The sequence below is a fragment of the Myotis nattereri genome (assembly GCF_964212035.1).
Source record: "Myotis nattereri genome assembly, chromosome: 3".
NCBI lineage: Eukaryota > Metazoa > Chordata > Mammalia > Chiroptera > Vespertilionidae > Myotis > Myotis nattereri.
In genome coordinates, this window is record NC_138077.1 from 109,989,365 (window position 1) to 110,006,787 (window position 17,423).

The following is a 17,423-nucleotide window of genomic DNA, read 5'->3' on the forward strand; positions in this document are numbered from 1 at the left end:
TAATTTGGGATGGACAATAAACCTAGTATAAAAGCTCTAACTAAAAGCCTTCTAAAACAGGCAGGCCGTGGCCTGGACCAACTGAGGGGAGGGGCGGTGCTAGAGGGCGGGAGCGGGCCCGGGGGGGGGGGGGGGGGGCACCTTGGTCGCCACGGCAGCCCCTGCTGCTGCCAGGGAGAAATCTAGGCGTCAGTGGGCGGCCCTGGCTAGCGGCCGGGAGCACTTCTGTGCTGCCCAGTGGAGCGAAGGTTGCCTACCTCGTGTTGTTCTCCTCTCCGCCCCTCCTGGGGGGCAGAGAGGAAGTCACTGCTGACGTCAGAAATACACTTTTGGGAAATGGCCTCTAAATCTTGGCTGAATTTTTTAATCTTCCTCTGTAGATCAGCAGTTGGATTTGTTTTATGTTCTCAGCTATTTAGTATTTTGATGGGAGAACAGGGTGACACCCAACCCAAGATTCTTCATAATGATCCTCATGCTAGACATTCAGATGATAATGGACAGAATCATCTAGAAGGACAGATGAACTTCAATGCAGATGCTAGCCAACATAAAGATGAGAACACTGACATCGCTGAAAACCTCTATCAGAAGGTTAAAATTCTTTGGTGGGTTATGACAGGACCTTAAAATCTAGAGAAAAAGGCTAAACATGTCAAAGCTACATGGGCCCAGCGCTGTAATAAAGTGTTGTTTATGAGTTCAGAAGAAGACAAAGACTTCCCTGCTGTGGGATTAGAAACCAGAGAAGGTAGAGACCAGCTATACTGGAAAACAATTAAAGCTTTTCAGTATGTTCATGATCACTATCTAGAAGATGCTGATTGGTTTATGAAAGCTGATGACGATACATATGTTATACTAGACAATTTGAGATGGCTTCTCTCAAAACACAGCCCTGAAGAACCCATTTACTTTGGGAGAAGATTTAAGCCCTACGTTAAGTAGGGCTACATGAGTGAAGGAGCAGGATATGTTCTGAGCAAAGAAACCTTGAAGAGATTTGTTGATGCGTTTAAAACAGAGAAATGTACACATAGTTCCTCCATTGAAGATTTAGCACTGGGAAGATGCATGGAAATTATAAATGTAGAAGCGGGAGATTCCAGAGATACCATTGGAAAAGAAACTTTTCATCCCTTTGTAGCAGAGGACCACTTAATCAAGGGTTATCTACCTAAAACATTTTGGTACTGGAATTATAACTATTACCCTCCTGTAGGGGGTCCTGGTTGCTGTTCTGATCTTGCAGTTTCTTTTCACTATGTTGATCCTACAATCGTGTATGAGTTAGAATACCTCATTTATCATCTTCGTCCATATGGATATTTATACAGATATCAACCTGCCTTACCTGAAAATATAGGGAAGGAAATAAGTCAAGCATACAAAAATGAAGATCCAAAGTAAAATTTGGGAAACCTTGAAAGAAAAGCATAAATGAACAGAGGTAAAATGTCTAACATTGCACTGAAGAAGAACTTCTGCATTTCTGATGTAGAACACTGGAAGCCCAGTGAAGAATTCTAAATGAACATTCCATATTAGAAATCTTTCATATGAATACCTATAAACTGAAGCTTTAATAAGCTGTGAAGTCTGTTAAAATGTGTTTTGATACAGTAATATATATATATATATATATATATATATATATATGAAAAACTTGTGTTTTTAAATGTTGGTAAGTCAGAGGGTCTAAGAAGATTTTGTTCCCTATTTCTGACCACATGTATTATTTTCACTGGGAAGTTAAAACAGTTGCTAAAACTACACTGTACCATATTAATAACACACACATGATGCTAAACAGATCTGCCTTAAAATTTTAGAAGGAAGTATTGTTGTTCAGTGTTGTTTATAAACTCAAGACATGAGTTTATATTCACAGTATGGTAAAAATGAACCCCTCCTCTCCCAACACATACCCGTGTGTAGTTTTGTCTAATCTAAATTTTGTTGTGACTATTTAAAATTGGCAATATTTCTTTCAGAAGAAGGTAGAATAAGAATGGTACTCATTCTAATGCGCATTAATAAAACCACATTTTGAAATGATCATGGACCTTGATTATAATATATATACTTGGTTCTAATTAATAGTTAACCATTTATAGGCATACCTCATTTTTTATTGCTTTATGTGCTTCACAGATGTTGCACCTTTTACAAGGCAAGAAAAAATTTTCTCTCCTCAAGAAAAAAAAAAGATAATGACTTGCTTTATTGCAACACTTGCTTTATCGTGGTGGTCTGGAACTGAAACAGCAATATATCTAAGGTACTATCCTGAGTCGCCATTGTCTCTTCTAAATATGTTTAACCATTCTTGGATACAATTTTCAACTATTAATATTTACTCAAAGCTTTAAAGCATTTGATTAAATATTTTGTCCCCATATTTACCCATTGTTAATTATGGGTAACTAATAAATAGTAAATTTAAAGCTACTTGGGGAATGTTTTTTTATATCACTGCCACTCAGGAATTACAAAGCTACACTTTTAATTGATCATTTAAAATTCTTTCCAACTACATAATTATAGTTCTTTTCATTCTTATCCTGTTGAGATATAATAACTTGTTTTGTGCTTTTCATAACTTCTTTAAAGCAGCTTTAAAATTCATTTTTAGGATCTAAGGTGGTTATTACACTGGAAAAATAATTTGAATGCAAGGTTTTGTCCAGAGTTAATAAAAAACATTATAAAATGCACAATGTTTGAACATTGAAACTACAACTATAAGACAAAACAGCTATCATCCAGAACCATGGGAAAGCTGGCCGAGTGGAAATTCTACAACTAGAAGGAAAGAAAGAAGCACATTGAGACTGGGTAGGAGGTGCAGAAGTGCCAAGAACAGAGGTACAAAGGCGCACACGAGGCGGGCTGCACTTGGATGCGCAGTTTTTTTTTCAATTAGAAGGAGATACAAGCTCTTGAATGCACTGAGCTCATTTAAGGCGAGATTCTGGGGTCCCAGACTCCTACGGGGAGAAACTGGACTGTCTTGCAGCAGTTTGGAAAGTGAGGGTGGCTTTCTCGCAGAGCTGCTTGCAGGGATCATTGTTGCTGTGCGGGCGCAGGACTGCAGAGATGCGGAGTTGCGGAGACGTGGAGTCACGGAGATGCGAGGACTCGCAGAGACGCGAAGAGTCATGGAGACGCTGACGACAGCCATTGCTGTTTTCTCTGCCCTGGTGATTCTCTGAGACCCTGCCCCACTCAAATTACATCCCCTCCCAAGCTGGGCTCAGCAGTGCAAAGGAATCACCTCAGCTTTTGCAGCCTAATCTAACTGCAGCTGGGTCAGAGAGCTCCAAAACTTCCAAATCCCAAACAAAGAAGAGAAACCTGCTTATATCACTGTAGCTCCTGCTGGGTGGACTCACACAGTGGTTGACTTGGAGATCCAGGAGCCAGGATACCCCTGGTCAGATACCAGATTTCAATTCCTCACATCCATAAGGGACACACTTCAGAGGCAGACTCAGTGAGCACCAAAGCCCCACTGAAGCAAGTCCTACCCCATAAGGGTGTCTCCAGCACAGCAGTTCTTCTTATAGACACAGTGGGTCCTCGCAGTCAGTCAAAAATGCTAAGACAAAGAAACATGTCACAAATGAAAGAAATAGAGGAAAGCAAACTAATGGAGGACATAGAGTTCAGAACCACAGTTATAAGATTACTCAAGAATCTTCTACGAACCTCTGAGGAACTTAGTGAAACCTTCAAGGATCAGCAAAAAACACCCATCTGGAAAAGCAAAATGAAAAAAGAATCCAAAAATATGAAGATAGTGTAAGGAGCCTCTGGGACAACTTCAAATGTACCAACATCTGAATTATCGGGGTGCCAGAAGAAGAGAGAGAGCAAGATATTGAAAGCCTATTACAAGAAATCATGACAGAAAACTTCCCTTACCTGATGAAAAAAATAGACTTACAAGTCCAGGAAGCGAAGAGAACCCCAAACAAGAGGAATCCAAAGAGGACCACACCAAGAAACACCATAATTAAAATGCCAAGGGCTAAAGACAAAGAGAGAATCTTAAAAGCAGCAAGAGAAAAACAGTTAGTTACCTACAAGGGAGTACCCATACGACTGTCAACTGATTTCTCAACAGAAACAATGCAGACCAGAAGGGAGTGGCAAGAAATATTCAAAGTGATGAATAGCAAGAACCTACAACCAATATTACTCTACCCAGCAAAGCTATCATGTAGAGTTGAAGGCCAGATAAAGAGCTTCACAGACAAGAAAAAGCTAAAGGAGTTCATCACGACAAAACCAGGATTATATGAAATACTGAAGGATATTCTTTAAGAAGAGGAAGAAGAAGAAAAAGGTAAAGATAAAAATCTATGAACAATAAAGTGACAACAAATAAATACCTATCAACAAGTGAACCTAAAAATTAAGTCAGAATAAACTGGTGAATATAATAGAAGCAGGGGCATAGAAAGGGAGTTAACTGACAATTCTTGGGGGGAAGGGGGTGTAGGGGGTACGGGAAGAGATTGGACAGAAATCCTACACCTATGGATGAGGACAGTGGCAGGGGGTAAGGGCATGGGGTGGGGTGGGAACCAGGTGGAGGTTGAGCTATGGGGGAAAAAAAGATGAACATCTGTAATAATCTGAACAATAAAGATTTATAAAAAAAAAAAAAGAAGAGCAAAAAAGAAAAAAAGAATCCAAAAATATGAAGAGAGTGTAAGGAGCCTCTGGGACAACTTTGAGTGTACCAAAATTATCATTATGGGGGTGCCAGAAGGAGAAGAGAGAAAGCAAGATATTGAAAACCTATTTGAAGAAATAATGACAGAAGATTTCCCCTACCTGGTGAAAGAAATAGACTTACAAGTCTAGGAAACAGAGAGAGTCCCAAACAAGAGGAACATAAAGAGGCCTACACCAGGACACATTATAGTTAAAATGCCAATGGTTAAAGACAAAGAGAGAATCTTATAAGCAGCAAGAGAAAAGGAGTTAGTTATCTATAAGGGAGCTCCCATATGGCTGTCAGCTGATTTCTCAATAAAAACTTTGCAGGCCAGAAGGAAGTGGCAAGAGTATTCAAAGTGATGAATAGCAAGAACCTCCAACCAAGATTACTCTACCCAGCAAGCTCTCATTGAGAATAAGGGTGAGATAAAAAGCTTCACAGACAAGAAAAAGCTAAAGGAGTTCATCACCACCAAGCCAGTATTACATGCAATGTTGAAGGGTATTCTTTAAGAAGAAGAAAAAAATAAAAGATTTAAAATATGAACAATATAGTCACAATAAATACATACCTATTAACAATTGAATCTAAACATGAAAATAAACAAACAAGAAATCTAATAAACTAGTGAATAAAATAGAATCAGAGGCATGGAAACATGGAACAGACTGATGAATCTCAGAGGGAAGAGATTAACCAAAGATCTTACCTAAGGACACAGACATTAGAGTAGTGAAGGCCTGGGGTGGGGCAGGGCAGGAACTGGGTGGAGGGGGGAAATGAGGTGGTAATGAGGGGATAGCTGTAATACCCTCTACAATAAATATTTTTTAAAAAGAAAGAAAATAAAGAAAATGCACAGTGCTTAAACAAGCTGAAATATGTCAGGTATTAACAGACAAAATACTTATTTTATGAATAATATCTAAATTTGATGCAGACTATGTACAGGGTGGGGAAAAAGTAAGTATACAGTTGTTCATATAGAAAATAATACTATAATTAATAAATAATACAAGAATAAAAAAAATAAAAGCCTTCCAAAACAAATCATAGAATATTTTCATGACTTTGGGGTAGCGTAGCACAGAACTCATTAATCACAAATAAGGCACTCCACTTCTTCCTCAGGTTTTCTTTGCAATTGGGAGTCCTGTGGCCTCCACTGTTCCTGGTGGCTCTGAACAGCCTCTGCCACACTGTGATTTGCACTGGTCATGGAATTCAGAGTATTGGTTATAAAGGTGCTTAAACATTTGGATGACAAAGGAAGGACTCAAGGAGACCCAGGAAACCTATAAATGTAACCACCTAACTACATGCTTAACTAGATGGACCAATGAGAGGCTTTTGATTTGTTATGAAGAGAAAATAGTACAGCAAAAACAGCAAGAACTGAAACAATTGGCCAAATGCATTGGGTAGACACAGTGCAAGTATAAAATTGAAGCTATAACTTACAAAGGACCACTGCCACCCCATTCAGCCCCCAAGACCACACTGACGTTATGGGCCGGAGGATCCTAGGACATCACCCTGTCATGAGTGCCGGGCCACACAGTGAATTGAATTCCAGGGGGCTCTAGGACCTTATAGGGAGTCACACACCAGAGGAACTGTGCATTCCCCCCCACCCCCAAGGAACCCAAGAATCTGCAGCAGACAACTGAGGGACCAGATCCCTAGGGGAAGTGAGTACAACTCAGAGCAGAGAAAACAAAGGCATAAGACTCAAGGCAGACCCAGCATCAGGGCTAAGGAATCCAGGACCATTGGACCACTAGGGCCTTCAACTTTTCAGAACTCAAATATGTTGCCCAGGGCAAAAAGTTGACAGCAACTCACTTTATAGAAACAAATACAAAGGGACATCAAAAATGGGGAGACATAGAAACAATCACCAGAAAAAAAGCTAAATGAAGTGGAGGCAAGCAATTTCTCAGAGAAAGAATTCAGAGTAATGGTTATAAGGATGTTAGATGAGAAATTTACCAGCATGTATAAGAATAAAGATAAAATAAAGAATGACCTAGCTCCATTAAAGAACACAATGGAAGGTTTTAAGAGTAGACTAGAAGAAGCTGAGGACTGATTCAGTGAGTTAGAAGATAGGGTAAAAAAGAAACCCAAACTGAACAGCAATTTAAAAATAAATAAAAAACAGGAAGGGAATTTAAGAGAGCTTTGGGACAACATGAAATGAAGCAACATCTGCATAATAGGGGTGTCAGAAGGAGAGCAAGTTGAGCAAGGAATAGAAAACCTATTTGAAGAAATAATGACAGAAAACTTCCCCGATTGGGGGGAGTCACACAAGCACAAAGAGTCCCAAACAAGATGAACCCAAAATGACCCACACCAAGACACATCATAATTGCAATGACAAATGTTAATGACAAAGAATGAATCTTAAGGGTTGCAAGAAAGAATAAGAAAGTAACCTACAAGGGATCTCCCATTAGACTATCAAATGATTTCTCAACAGAAACACATCAGGCCAGAAGGGAATGGGATGAAGTATACAAAGTGATGCAAAGCAAGGGACTGAATTCAAGAATACTCTATCCACCAAGACTATCATTCAAAATAGAAGGTGAAATCAGGGGCTTCACAGACAAAAAAAGACTAAGAGAGTGTATTGCCACCACCAGCAATGCAAGATATCCTAAAGGGACTGGTATAAGAAGAAGGAATAGATAGAGAAGGAGAAACATATACGTAAAGAATAAAACTGGCGCCCTGACCAGTTTTGCTCAGTGGATAGTGTCGGCCTGCGGACTAAAGGGTCCCAGGTTCGATTCCGGTCAAGGGCATGTACCTTGGTTGCGGGCACATTCCCAGTAGGGGGCGTGCAGGAGGCAGCTGATCGATGTTTCTCTCTCATCGATGTTTCTGACTCTCTGTTCCTCTCCCTTCCTCTCTGTAAAAAATCAATAAAATATATTTTTTTAAAAAGAATAAAACTGGCAACAAACACATACCTTTCAATAATAATCTTAAATGTAAATGGACTAAATGCTCTAATCACAAGACATGGGGTGGCCGAATGGATAAGAAAACATGACCCATATATATGCTGTTTACTAGAAATGCACCTTAGAACAAAGGACTCAAACAGACTGAACATGAAGGGATGGAAAAAATTTTTCCGGAAAACAGAAGTGAATAAAAAGCTGGGATAGAAATATTTATATCTGACAATATAGACATCAAAGTGAAAACTAAAACAAGAGATAAGGAAGGCCACTTCATAATACTATAGGGGTTGATTCAACAATAGGCTATAACTCTGATAAACATATATGCACCCAATACAGGACCATGCAAATACATTAAAATAAACTTCTAGAGGACATCAAGGGAGAGATCGACAGCAATACAGCCATAGTAGGGGGCTTTAATACCCCATTGACATCACTGAATAAATCTTCTAGACAAAAAATCAGCTAAGAAACATCAATACTGAAGGACTCACTAGATCAGAAATAATTGACATCTTCAGAACATTTTACCCAAAAGCTATGAAATATACATCCTTCTCAAGTGCACCTTCTCAAAGATAGACCACATATTAGGATGCAGGCTAAATCTCAACAAGTTCAAGAAGATTGAAATAATATCAAGTATCTTCTCAGATCACAATGGCATAAAATTAGAAATAAACTACAGTAAAAACAAGAAATATGGAGGCTAAATAGCATGCCTCCATAGCATGCTGACCCCGGGATTCAAGGCTGGTACAATATTCGCAAATCAATAAATGTTATACAATGATTGGGCTACCAAAGAGATAAAAGAATAAATTTTAAAAATCCTGGAAATAGATGACAATGAAAACACAACCTAAAATCTATGGGACATAGTGTAAGCAATTATGAGAGGGAAGTTCATAGCTCTACAAGCCCTCCTCAAAAAAACAAGAAAAATTGGTGGTAAGTTATCTAACCCTACAACTTAAAGTATTAGAAAGAGAAAAGAAAACCCCAGAGTAAGTAGAAGGAAGGAACTAATAAAGATAAGAGTGGAAATAAATGACAGAGACAAAAAAAATGTACCATAGATCAATAGAACCAAGAGCTGGTTCTTCGAAAAAAATAAACATTGATGAACTCCTAGCCAGGATCACCAAGAAACAAAATCAGAAATGAAAGAGGCAAAATAACAATGGAACCCACAGATATGGAAGAATCAGAAAACCTGAACAGGCTGATAAATACTGAGCAAATTGAAGCAGTATTAAAAAAAAAAAATTCAGCAAACAAAAGCCCTAGTCTGGACAGCTTCACAGGGGAGTTTTACCAAACATTCAAAGAAGAAATAAACCTACCCTCTTCAGACTATACCAAAATTTTCAAGAGAAAGGAATACTTCCAAGTTCATTCTATGAAGCCAGTATTACCCTAAACCACAAAAAAAAAAGGTAAAGACAAGACGAAGAAAGAGAATTACAGGCCAATATATCTGATGAACATACTTGTTAAAATCCTCAGCAAAATATTAGCAAATTGCATCCACCAATGCTTTTTAATGTAGATGCTAAAATCCTCAATAAATATTAGCAAATTGCATCCAGAAATACATTTAAAAAATCATACACCATGAACAAGTGGGATTTATTTCCAGAAAGTAAGGCTAATACAGTATTCGTAAATTAATAAACATGATACATCACATAAATTGAAGGACAAAAATCACATAATAATTCCAATTGATGCATAAAAAGCATTTGACAAAATAGAACACCCTTTCTTTTTTTTCTTTTTTGATTAAGGTATTACATATGTGTCCTTATCCCCCCATTGCTACATCATCCCTCACTCATGCCCTCACCCCCCTGGTGTCTGTATTCATTGGTTAGGCTTATATGCATGCATACAAGTCCTTTGGTTTATTTCTCCCCCTTACCCTAACCCTCCCCTACCTTCCCTCTGAGGTTTCATGGTCTGATTGATGCTTCTCTGTCTCTGGGTCTGTTTTCTTTCAAAAGTTTATGTTGCTAATTACTTTCCACAAATGAGTGATATTTAACTAAGGATGTAAAAGTCCTGTACTCAGAAAACTACAGTACTTTTTTAAAAAAAGATAGAGGAAGACATAAACAAATGGAAGAATATACTGTGTTCATAGATTGGTAGAATCAACACCATTAAAATGTCGGTACAACCCAAAGCAATCTATAGATGTAATGCAATTCCCATTAAAATACCAACAAACTCTCCCAAAATTCATATGGAATAAAAAAAAAGACCCTGAATAACCATAGCCATCTTGAGAAAGAAGAACAAAGTTGGAGGGGTCTCAATACCAGATATTAAGCTATATTACAAAGCCACGTTTCTCAAAACTGCTTGGTACTGGCACAAGAACAGACATATAGTCCAATGGAACAGAACAGAGAATCCAGAAATCAACCCAAGCCATTTTTTTCAATTAAAATTTGACAAAGGAGGCAAGAGCGTAAAATAGAGTCAAGACAGTCTCTTCAATAAATGGAATTTGGAAAATTAGATACATGCAAAAAAAAAAATGAAACAAGACCACCAACTTACACCATTCACAAGAATAAACTCAAAATTGATAAAAGACTTAAATATAATACAGGAAATCATAAAATATTAGAAGAATTCATAGGTAGCAAAATATCAGACACATCTGCTAGCAGCATGTTTACCAATACATTTCCTAGGACAATGGAAACTAAGGAGAAAATAAACAAATGGGACAACATCAAAATAAAAAGCTTCTGCACAGCAAAAGAAAGAATCAAGGAAATAACAAGAGTGCCTCCTTTATGGGAGAACATATTTGCTCATGTTACATCTAATAAGGGTTTTATCTCCAAAATTTATAGGGGCACTCATAAAACTTAATAAAAGGAGGATAAACAATCCAATCAAAAAATTGGCAAAGGACCTAAATATACACTTCTCAAAAGTGCACATACCGAAGTCAAAGAGGTATATGGAAAAATACTCAAAGTCACTTATCATCCAAGAGATGCTAATCAAAATGACAATGAAAAACCACCTCAAACCTGTCAGAATGTCTATCATCAATGAATCAACAAGTGCTGACAAGGATGGGGAGAAAAGAAAACCCTCCTTCACTGCTGGTGGCCACACACCTCCAGTGGGGACCGTCACCCTATGGGGACATTGCTGGCCTGCAAACCACCAGAGGCCCCTCATCCAGGCCTCCCCACACCCCAAGGGAACCCCCATCCTGATCTTGGACACCCTTCAGGGCAAACCGGCCAGCCCCCACCCATGCACCAGGCCTCTATCTATACTAATAAAAGGGTAATATGCTAATTAGACTGGGAGACCTTCCAGGAGACCTTCCAGATGTTCTTCTGGACAAAGCCATGGTGGCAGGGCTGAGGTAGAGGTGGTTAGGGGCCAAGAGGGGTGGGCAGTTGTGGTGATGAGGCTGGTGGGGAGGTGGGGCCATTGGGCGTAAGCAGACCAGCAGTGGTCCAGTTGGGCGCAAGCAGGCCATCAGTGGGGGTCAGTGGAGGTGATCAGGACAGCAGGGGAGGCAGTTGATGGCAAGCAGGCCAGTGGGGAGAAAAAGTGGGGGCAAGCAGGCCAGCAGGGGGGCAGTTGGGGGTGAGCAGGCTGGCAGGGGAAGCAGTTGGGGGTGAGCACACTGGCACAGGGGCAGTTGGAGGTGATCAGGCTGGCAGCAGGGGGGCATTTGGGGGCAAGCAGGCCAGCAGGCAGAGTGGTTAGGGGTAATCAGGCAGGCAAGCAGGCAGGTGAGCGGTTAGGAGCCAGCAGTCCAGGATTGCAAGAGGGATGTCTGACTGCCAGTTTATGCCCGATCCCTGTAAACCGGCAGTAGGACATCCTTCGAGGGGTCCCATATTGGAGAGGGTGCAGTCCGGGCTGAGGAACACCCCCTCCTCCATGTATGAATTTCTTGCACAGGGCCACTAGTCAAAGAATAAAAGTTAATAAAGCTATATTCACTAAAACTAAAATTTCTACCCATCAAGATTCACCATTAAGAATGTTAAAATGTGTAGTAGAAAATGGTGGCTGAATAGACAGTCCTGTTGGGCACCTGGTCCCAGGGCCAGGCTGGAAATACACCTGGAATTTTAAACAGTGGTCCAGCTGATGACGTTACTAATGACAAGAAAGAACAGAATGCACCTGGAGAACAGCAGAAAGGGCATGATACTGAGAGGGTAATTACCCTGAGAGGAGGGTGATGAGCTATGAAGAGAACTGTTCCAGGTGCATACACACTTGCTTGCAGCAATGGTAGCAGCAATGCCTCCAGATCTGTAGCAGTGTGAGCCATAGGGCCATTATCATCCAAGCAGTTATGAAAGGCAGAAAGCAGTGGAGTCTAGATGAGGCAGACCAAAGCCAGTGGAGAAGAGAACCAGAATTTAGATAGCTTTTTTAAAATCTCAAATCCAGAGCACAGGAGTTTCATTTGAAACTACACACCCAAGGCATTGGTGTAAGGAGGGAGGCATGGACTTGAGGTGCCTGTGGACAGACAGGGGTGGGAAGCAGGGCAGGGACACATAGGAAAACAGTAGCCAGGAGTCCTGTATTGGTTGTTCATTCACTTCCAAACCGAAATGGCCATTTTCCCTGGGAGGAACTAAGTAGGGCAGTGGTTCCCAACCTTCCTAATGCCGCAACCCTTTAATACAGTTCCTCATGTTGTGGTGACCCCCAACCATAAAATTAATTTTGTTGCTACTACATAACTGTAATTTTTTTACTGTTATGAATCGTAATGTAAATATCTGATATGCAGGATGTATTTTCATTGTTTGCGACCCACAGGTTGAGAACCGCTGAAGTAGGGGGAGCGGGAACACACCCTAAGTGATACACCCTGCATTTTGAGCTTTAAGGAGCAAACAAAGGTAGAGGCTAAGCTTACAGGTCTGAACAGTGACAAGGAGCCCTCTGTGACAAGAGTGGCCATCTGCTCCACTCTTCTAGAAATCACACTGATAAAAAATCCAAGGTCCCAGCTGACCCCATTGGTCTCCACACAAAGACCTCTGTCCAGCCAAGGACAGAGTACTGTTTTGGGCCACTTGCAGAGTAGTAGCTCAGGGACAGGAAAAAACACCCATCATATTCCCTGAGAGTGAAACAGCACCAACCCCTGTCAGAAACAGATCTTGAGTGATTAAGATTGACAGCATGCAGTCAGGTAAAGAGGGCAGATTGGCCACTTCAGTTTGCAGGCAAGGCCTGTGGAGACAGTCACAAGCAGTGGACCAGAGGATCACTTGGAGCTTGAAGTGGGGGCACTAAAAGCCAAAGTACCATTCCTAGAAGGGGTTAACACCTGACTACATGTCAGTAAGCCCAGAACTGGCAAACAGAACAGAAGAGTGGGGTCCTAAGCCAGCTCCCATGGGGTATAAAACTTCGCTGATGCGAACTACACTTCACTTCATTTTTTTTATTGTATTTTTGCACCCTTTTCTTCCTCTCTTCTCTTTCCCTCCTGTTTTTCTTCTCCTTTCTCCTTTTCAGTTTTTATGTTTCCTCTCTTTCTTCCCCTTTTAAAAAATTAATCTTCCTTATCTATCTGCTTTATTGATTTGTTGTTACTCTAGTCCAGCCGTGGGCAAACTACGGCCTGTGGGCCTTATCCAGCCCGTTTGAAATGAATAAAACTAAAAAAAAAAAAAAGACCGTACCCTTTTATATAATGATGTTTACTTTGAATTTATATTAGTTCACACAAACACTCCATCCATGCTTTTGTTCCAACCCTCCGGTCCAGTTTAAGAGCCCATTGTGGCCCTCGAGTCAAAAAGTTTGCCCAGCCCTCTTCTAGTCTCTTGTTTTGTTCATACATCTAATTTCCTCTTCCCTGCTCCTACTCAATTTTCCTTTCTCTTTTCTTTTTAGTCACTATTAAATTTTCTTATTTTTTTTCTCTCTTCCCTTTCTCTTTTCTTCCTCTCCTAATTTCTTAACATTTTCACTTCCTAAATTTAGGACTACCTGCTCTCTCTTCTATTCTCCTTCTCAAATTCTTTTTTCTTATTTTTTGTTTTCTCATTTCTTTTCACCATCCTTATTTTAAATCATGATCCTTTCCTTATTCCTCTAATACTTTAACATCATTGTCTTTATTTAAGTTCTGCATCTACATATTCTGCCCCTGCCTTTTTTTGTGGGTGTTCTTTGTTTGTGCTTTTTGCTGTATTTGTGTGTTTTATTGTATTTTCTCCCTGAAATTTCTTCTCCCAATCATTCTTGCTCTCTTTTCTCATTCCTAATTCTGCTTTATCTGATGGTCACATTTGTTGGGGCTATAGGGGTCCTGTGTACATTTATGTTATGTTCCTCCTTTGTCTTGTCTTGTCTCGCTGTATTTTGTGCTGTTCAGTCAGCACTTCCACAATGCCTGGCATTATATGCTAGGGAGCTAGCCACATAATCAGACACCTTGAGAGAGACTCTATCTATGAACTGGGCAATAACATGTAATACCCAAATACAACAAGAGAACCCAAATATCTCAAGCAGGGGATCTCCCTAGACCACCCAGCCCAGGAGATCTGAGAAACTGCACCACTGGGTCTCACAAAACATCTACCACATAAGACCATCCAAGAAAATCTGGGTGGCATAGCAATTTGATCTAATGTATAGAAACAAATATAAAGGGACAGAAAATGGGGAGACATAGAAACAACCCCAAATTAAAGAAAAGGACGATTCACCAGAAAAGGAAACAAATGAAATGCAAGAAAGTAATTTGTCAATGAAAGAATTCAGAGTAATGGTTATAAGGGTGCTCAAACATCAGAATGAGAATTACAGGAAACTCAATGAGAATTATAAGTAGCTGAATGAGAAATACACAAACATGTATAAGAATCAAGAGGATATGAAGAATGATATAGTTGCAATAAAGAACATAATAGAAGGTTTCAATAGTAGACTAGAAGAGGCTGAGAACCAATCAGTGAGTTAGAAGATAAGGAGAAAAATAATAATAATAATCATTCAAGCAGAGCAGCAACAGGAAAAAATAAAAAAAGCAAGAGGAGGGCCTAAAGGAGCTTTGGTACAATAAGCAATGAAACAACATATGCATAATAGGGGTACAAGAAGGAGAGGAAACTAAGCAAAGAATACAAAACATATCTGAAGAAATAATGACGGAAAATTTCCCTGAGTTTGAAAGAAATATCACACAAGTCCAAGAAGTACCAAGAGTCCCAATCAATAAGAACTAAAAAAGACCTACACCAAGACATATCATAACTGGAAAACTTAAAAGACAAAGAAAGAATCTTAAAGGTTGCAAGAGAGAGAAAGAAATTTACCTACAAGATATTTCCAATTAGACTATCAACTGATTTCTCAACAGAAACACATCAGGCCAGAAGGAAATGGAATGAAGTGTACAAAGTGATGCAAAGCAAGGGTGTGAATACAAGAATACTCTACCTAGAAAGGCTAATATTCAGAATTGAAGGTGAAATCAGAAGCTTTGCACACAAAGAAAGGCTAAGAGAGTATTACCACCAAACCAGCAATGCAAGAAATGATAAAGGGACTATTGTAAAAGAAAGAAATAGAAAGGGAGGAAGGAACACAGGCATAAAGAATAAAATGGCCTTTTTCCCCTCTTAGCGCTCGCTGACCATAGCCCGCGTCCTGCTTCCCTCTGCTGCCACCCAGCTCCCGGGTCAGCAACGCCATGGGCTTTGGAGACCTCAGAAGCCCGTCCGGCCTCCAGGTGCTCAACAACTACCTGGCAGACAAGAGCTACATCGAGGGGTATGTGCTGTCCCAGGCAGATGTGGCCGTGTTCGAAGCCATGTCCAGCCCGCCGCCCGCCGACCTGTGCCATGCACTGCGCTGGTACAATCACATCAAGTCCTACTAGAAGGAGAAGGCCAGCCTGCCTGGAGTGAAGTAAGCTTTGGGCAAGTATGACCCTGCTAACGTGGAAGACACCACGGGAAGCGGAGCTGCCGACAGCAAAGACGATGACGACGACATTGACCTCTTTGGGTCTGAGAACGAGGAGGAAAGTGAAGAAGCAAAGAGGCTAAGAGAATGCCTTGCACAGTATGAATCAAAGAAAGCCAAAAAACCTGCACTTGTTGCCAAGTCTTCCATCTTATTAGATGTGAAACCTTGGGATGATGAGAAAGATATGGCAAAATTAGAGGAGTGTGTCAGGAGCATTCAAGCAGACGGCTTGGTCTGGGGCTCTTCTAAACTGGTTCCAGTGGGGTATGGAATTAAAAAGCTTCAAATACAGTGTGTAGTGGAAGACGATAAATTTGGAACAGACATGCTGGAGGAGCAGATCACTGCTTTTGAGGACTATGTGGAGTCCATGGACGTGGCTGCTTTCAACAAGATCTAAAATCCATCCTGAATCCATGCCCTTAAGTAAAAGCTTGAAAGAGAAAAAATAAATAAATAAATAAAATGGCAACAAACAAGTACTCATCAATAATAACCTTAAACATAAATGGATTAAATGCTCCAATCAAAAGACATATTTTTGCCAAATGGATAAGAAAACATAGCCCATATATATGTTGTTTACAAGAGACCCACCTCAGAACAAAGGACTCACACACCCTGAAACTGAAGGGATGGGAAAAAAAAATGTTTCAGGCAAATGAAAATGAAAAAAAAAAAAAATCTGGGGCAGCAATACTTACATCTGACAAAATAGAGCTTAAAGTTAAGGCCATAAAAGAGATGAGGAAGGCCTCTTCCTAATACTAAAGGGATTGATACAGCAAGAGGCTATAACTCTGATAAACATATATGCACCCATACAGGAGCATCAATACACACACACACACACACACACACACACTAGAGGCCCAGTGCACAAAATTCGTGCACAGGGAGGGTCCCTCAGGCTGATCTAAACCCTCTCCAATCCAGGAGCCATCAGGGGATGTCCTACTGACAGCTTAGGCCCACTCCCTGTGATTCTCTGCTCTCTGCAGGGCCTGGCTGCTTCAACGCCACCAAGGAGACAAAGTCGCCATGCTCTGCTGTCCACTCTCTGTCTGTGGAGCCTGGGGACTTCACTGCCACTGCAGCAAGAATGAAGCCACCATGCCCCGGGTTCTGCTCTTTGTCTGCTGGGCCTGGGGGCTTCACCGTTGCCATGGCAATGAAGCCCCCACACCCCGCTGTCTGCTCTCAGTGGCAGGGCAGAAAGGACTGGGGGACTTCAGCAGGTCTGAGGGGACTGGGCACCACCATCTTGTGGCTATAGGCACTGCTATCTTTGTGGCCATGTGACAGTCAATTTGCATATTTCCCCTTTATTAGATAGGATATATATATATATATATATATATATATATATATATATATATATCCATCACTGGATAAAACTTCTAGACAAAAAAACACTAAGCCTAAATGACACTCTAGATCAGGTGGAAATAATTGACATCTTCAGAACATGTCATCGCTTAGCTACATTCTTCTCAAGTGCACATGGGAGATTTTTAAAGATAGGCCACATGTTGGGACACAAGCTAAGTCTCTACAAATTCAAGAAGATTGAAATCATATCAAGCATTTTTTCAGACCACAATGGCATAAATTTGGAAATCACCTACAATAAAAATGCTCAAAAACAATCAAATACTTGGAGGCTAAATAGCATGCTATCAAACAATGAATGGGTTCCAAAGAGATCA

The 17,423-nt window shown here is 40.4% G+C and overlaps 2 pseudogenes across 2 annotated transcripts; both read left to right on the forward strand.

The window, feature by feature from the left end:
* The first annotated feature begins 321 nt into the window (after positions 1-321).
* LOC308516442 (glycoprotein-N-acetylgalactosamine 3-beta-galactosyltransferase 1-like) lies at positions 322-1,427 on the forward strand (annotated as a pseudogene). The gene has a single exon. The product of its transcript is annotated as a glycoprotein-N-acetylgalactosamine 3-beta-galactosyltransferase 1-like (transcript).
* Positions 1,428-15,436: 14,009 nt separating this feature from the next.
* On the forward strand, positions 15,437-16,266 carry LOC308517176 (elongation factor 1-beta-like; annotated as a pseudogene). Its single transcript has one exon. The product of its transcript is annotated as an elongation factor 1-beta-like (transcript).
* The last annotated feature ends 1,157 nt before the right edge of the window (positions 16,267-17,423 follow it).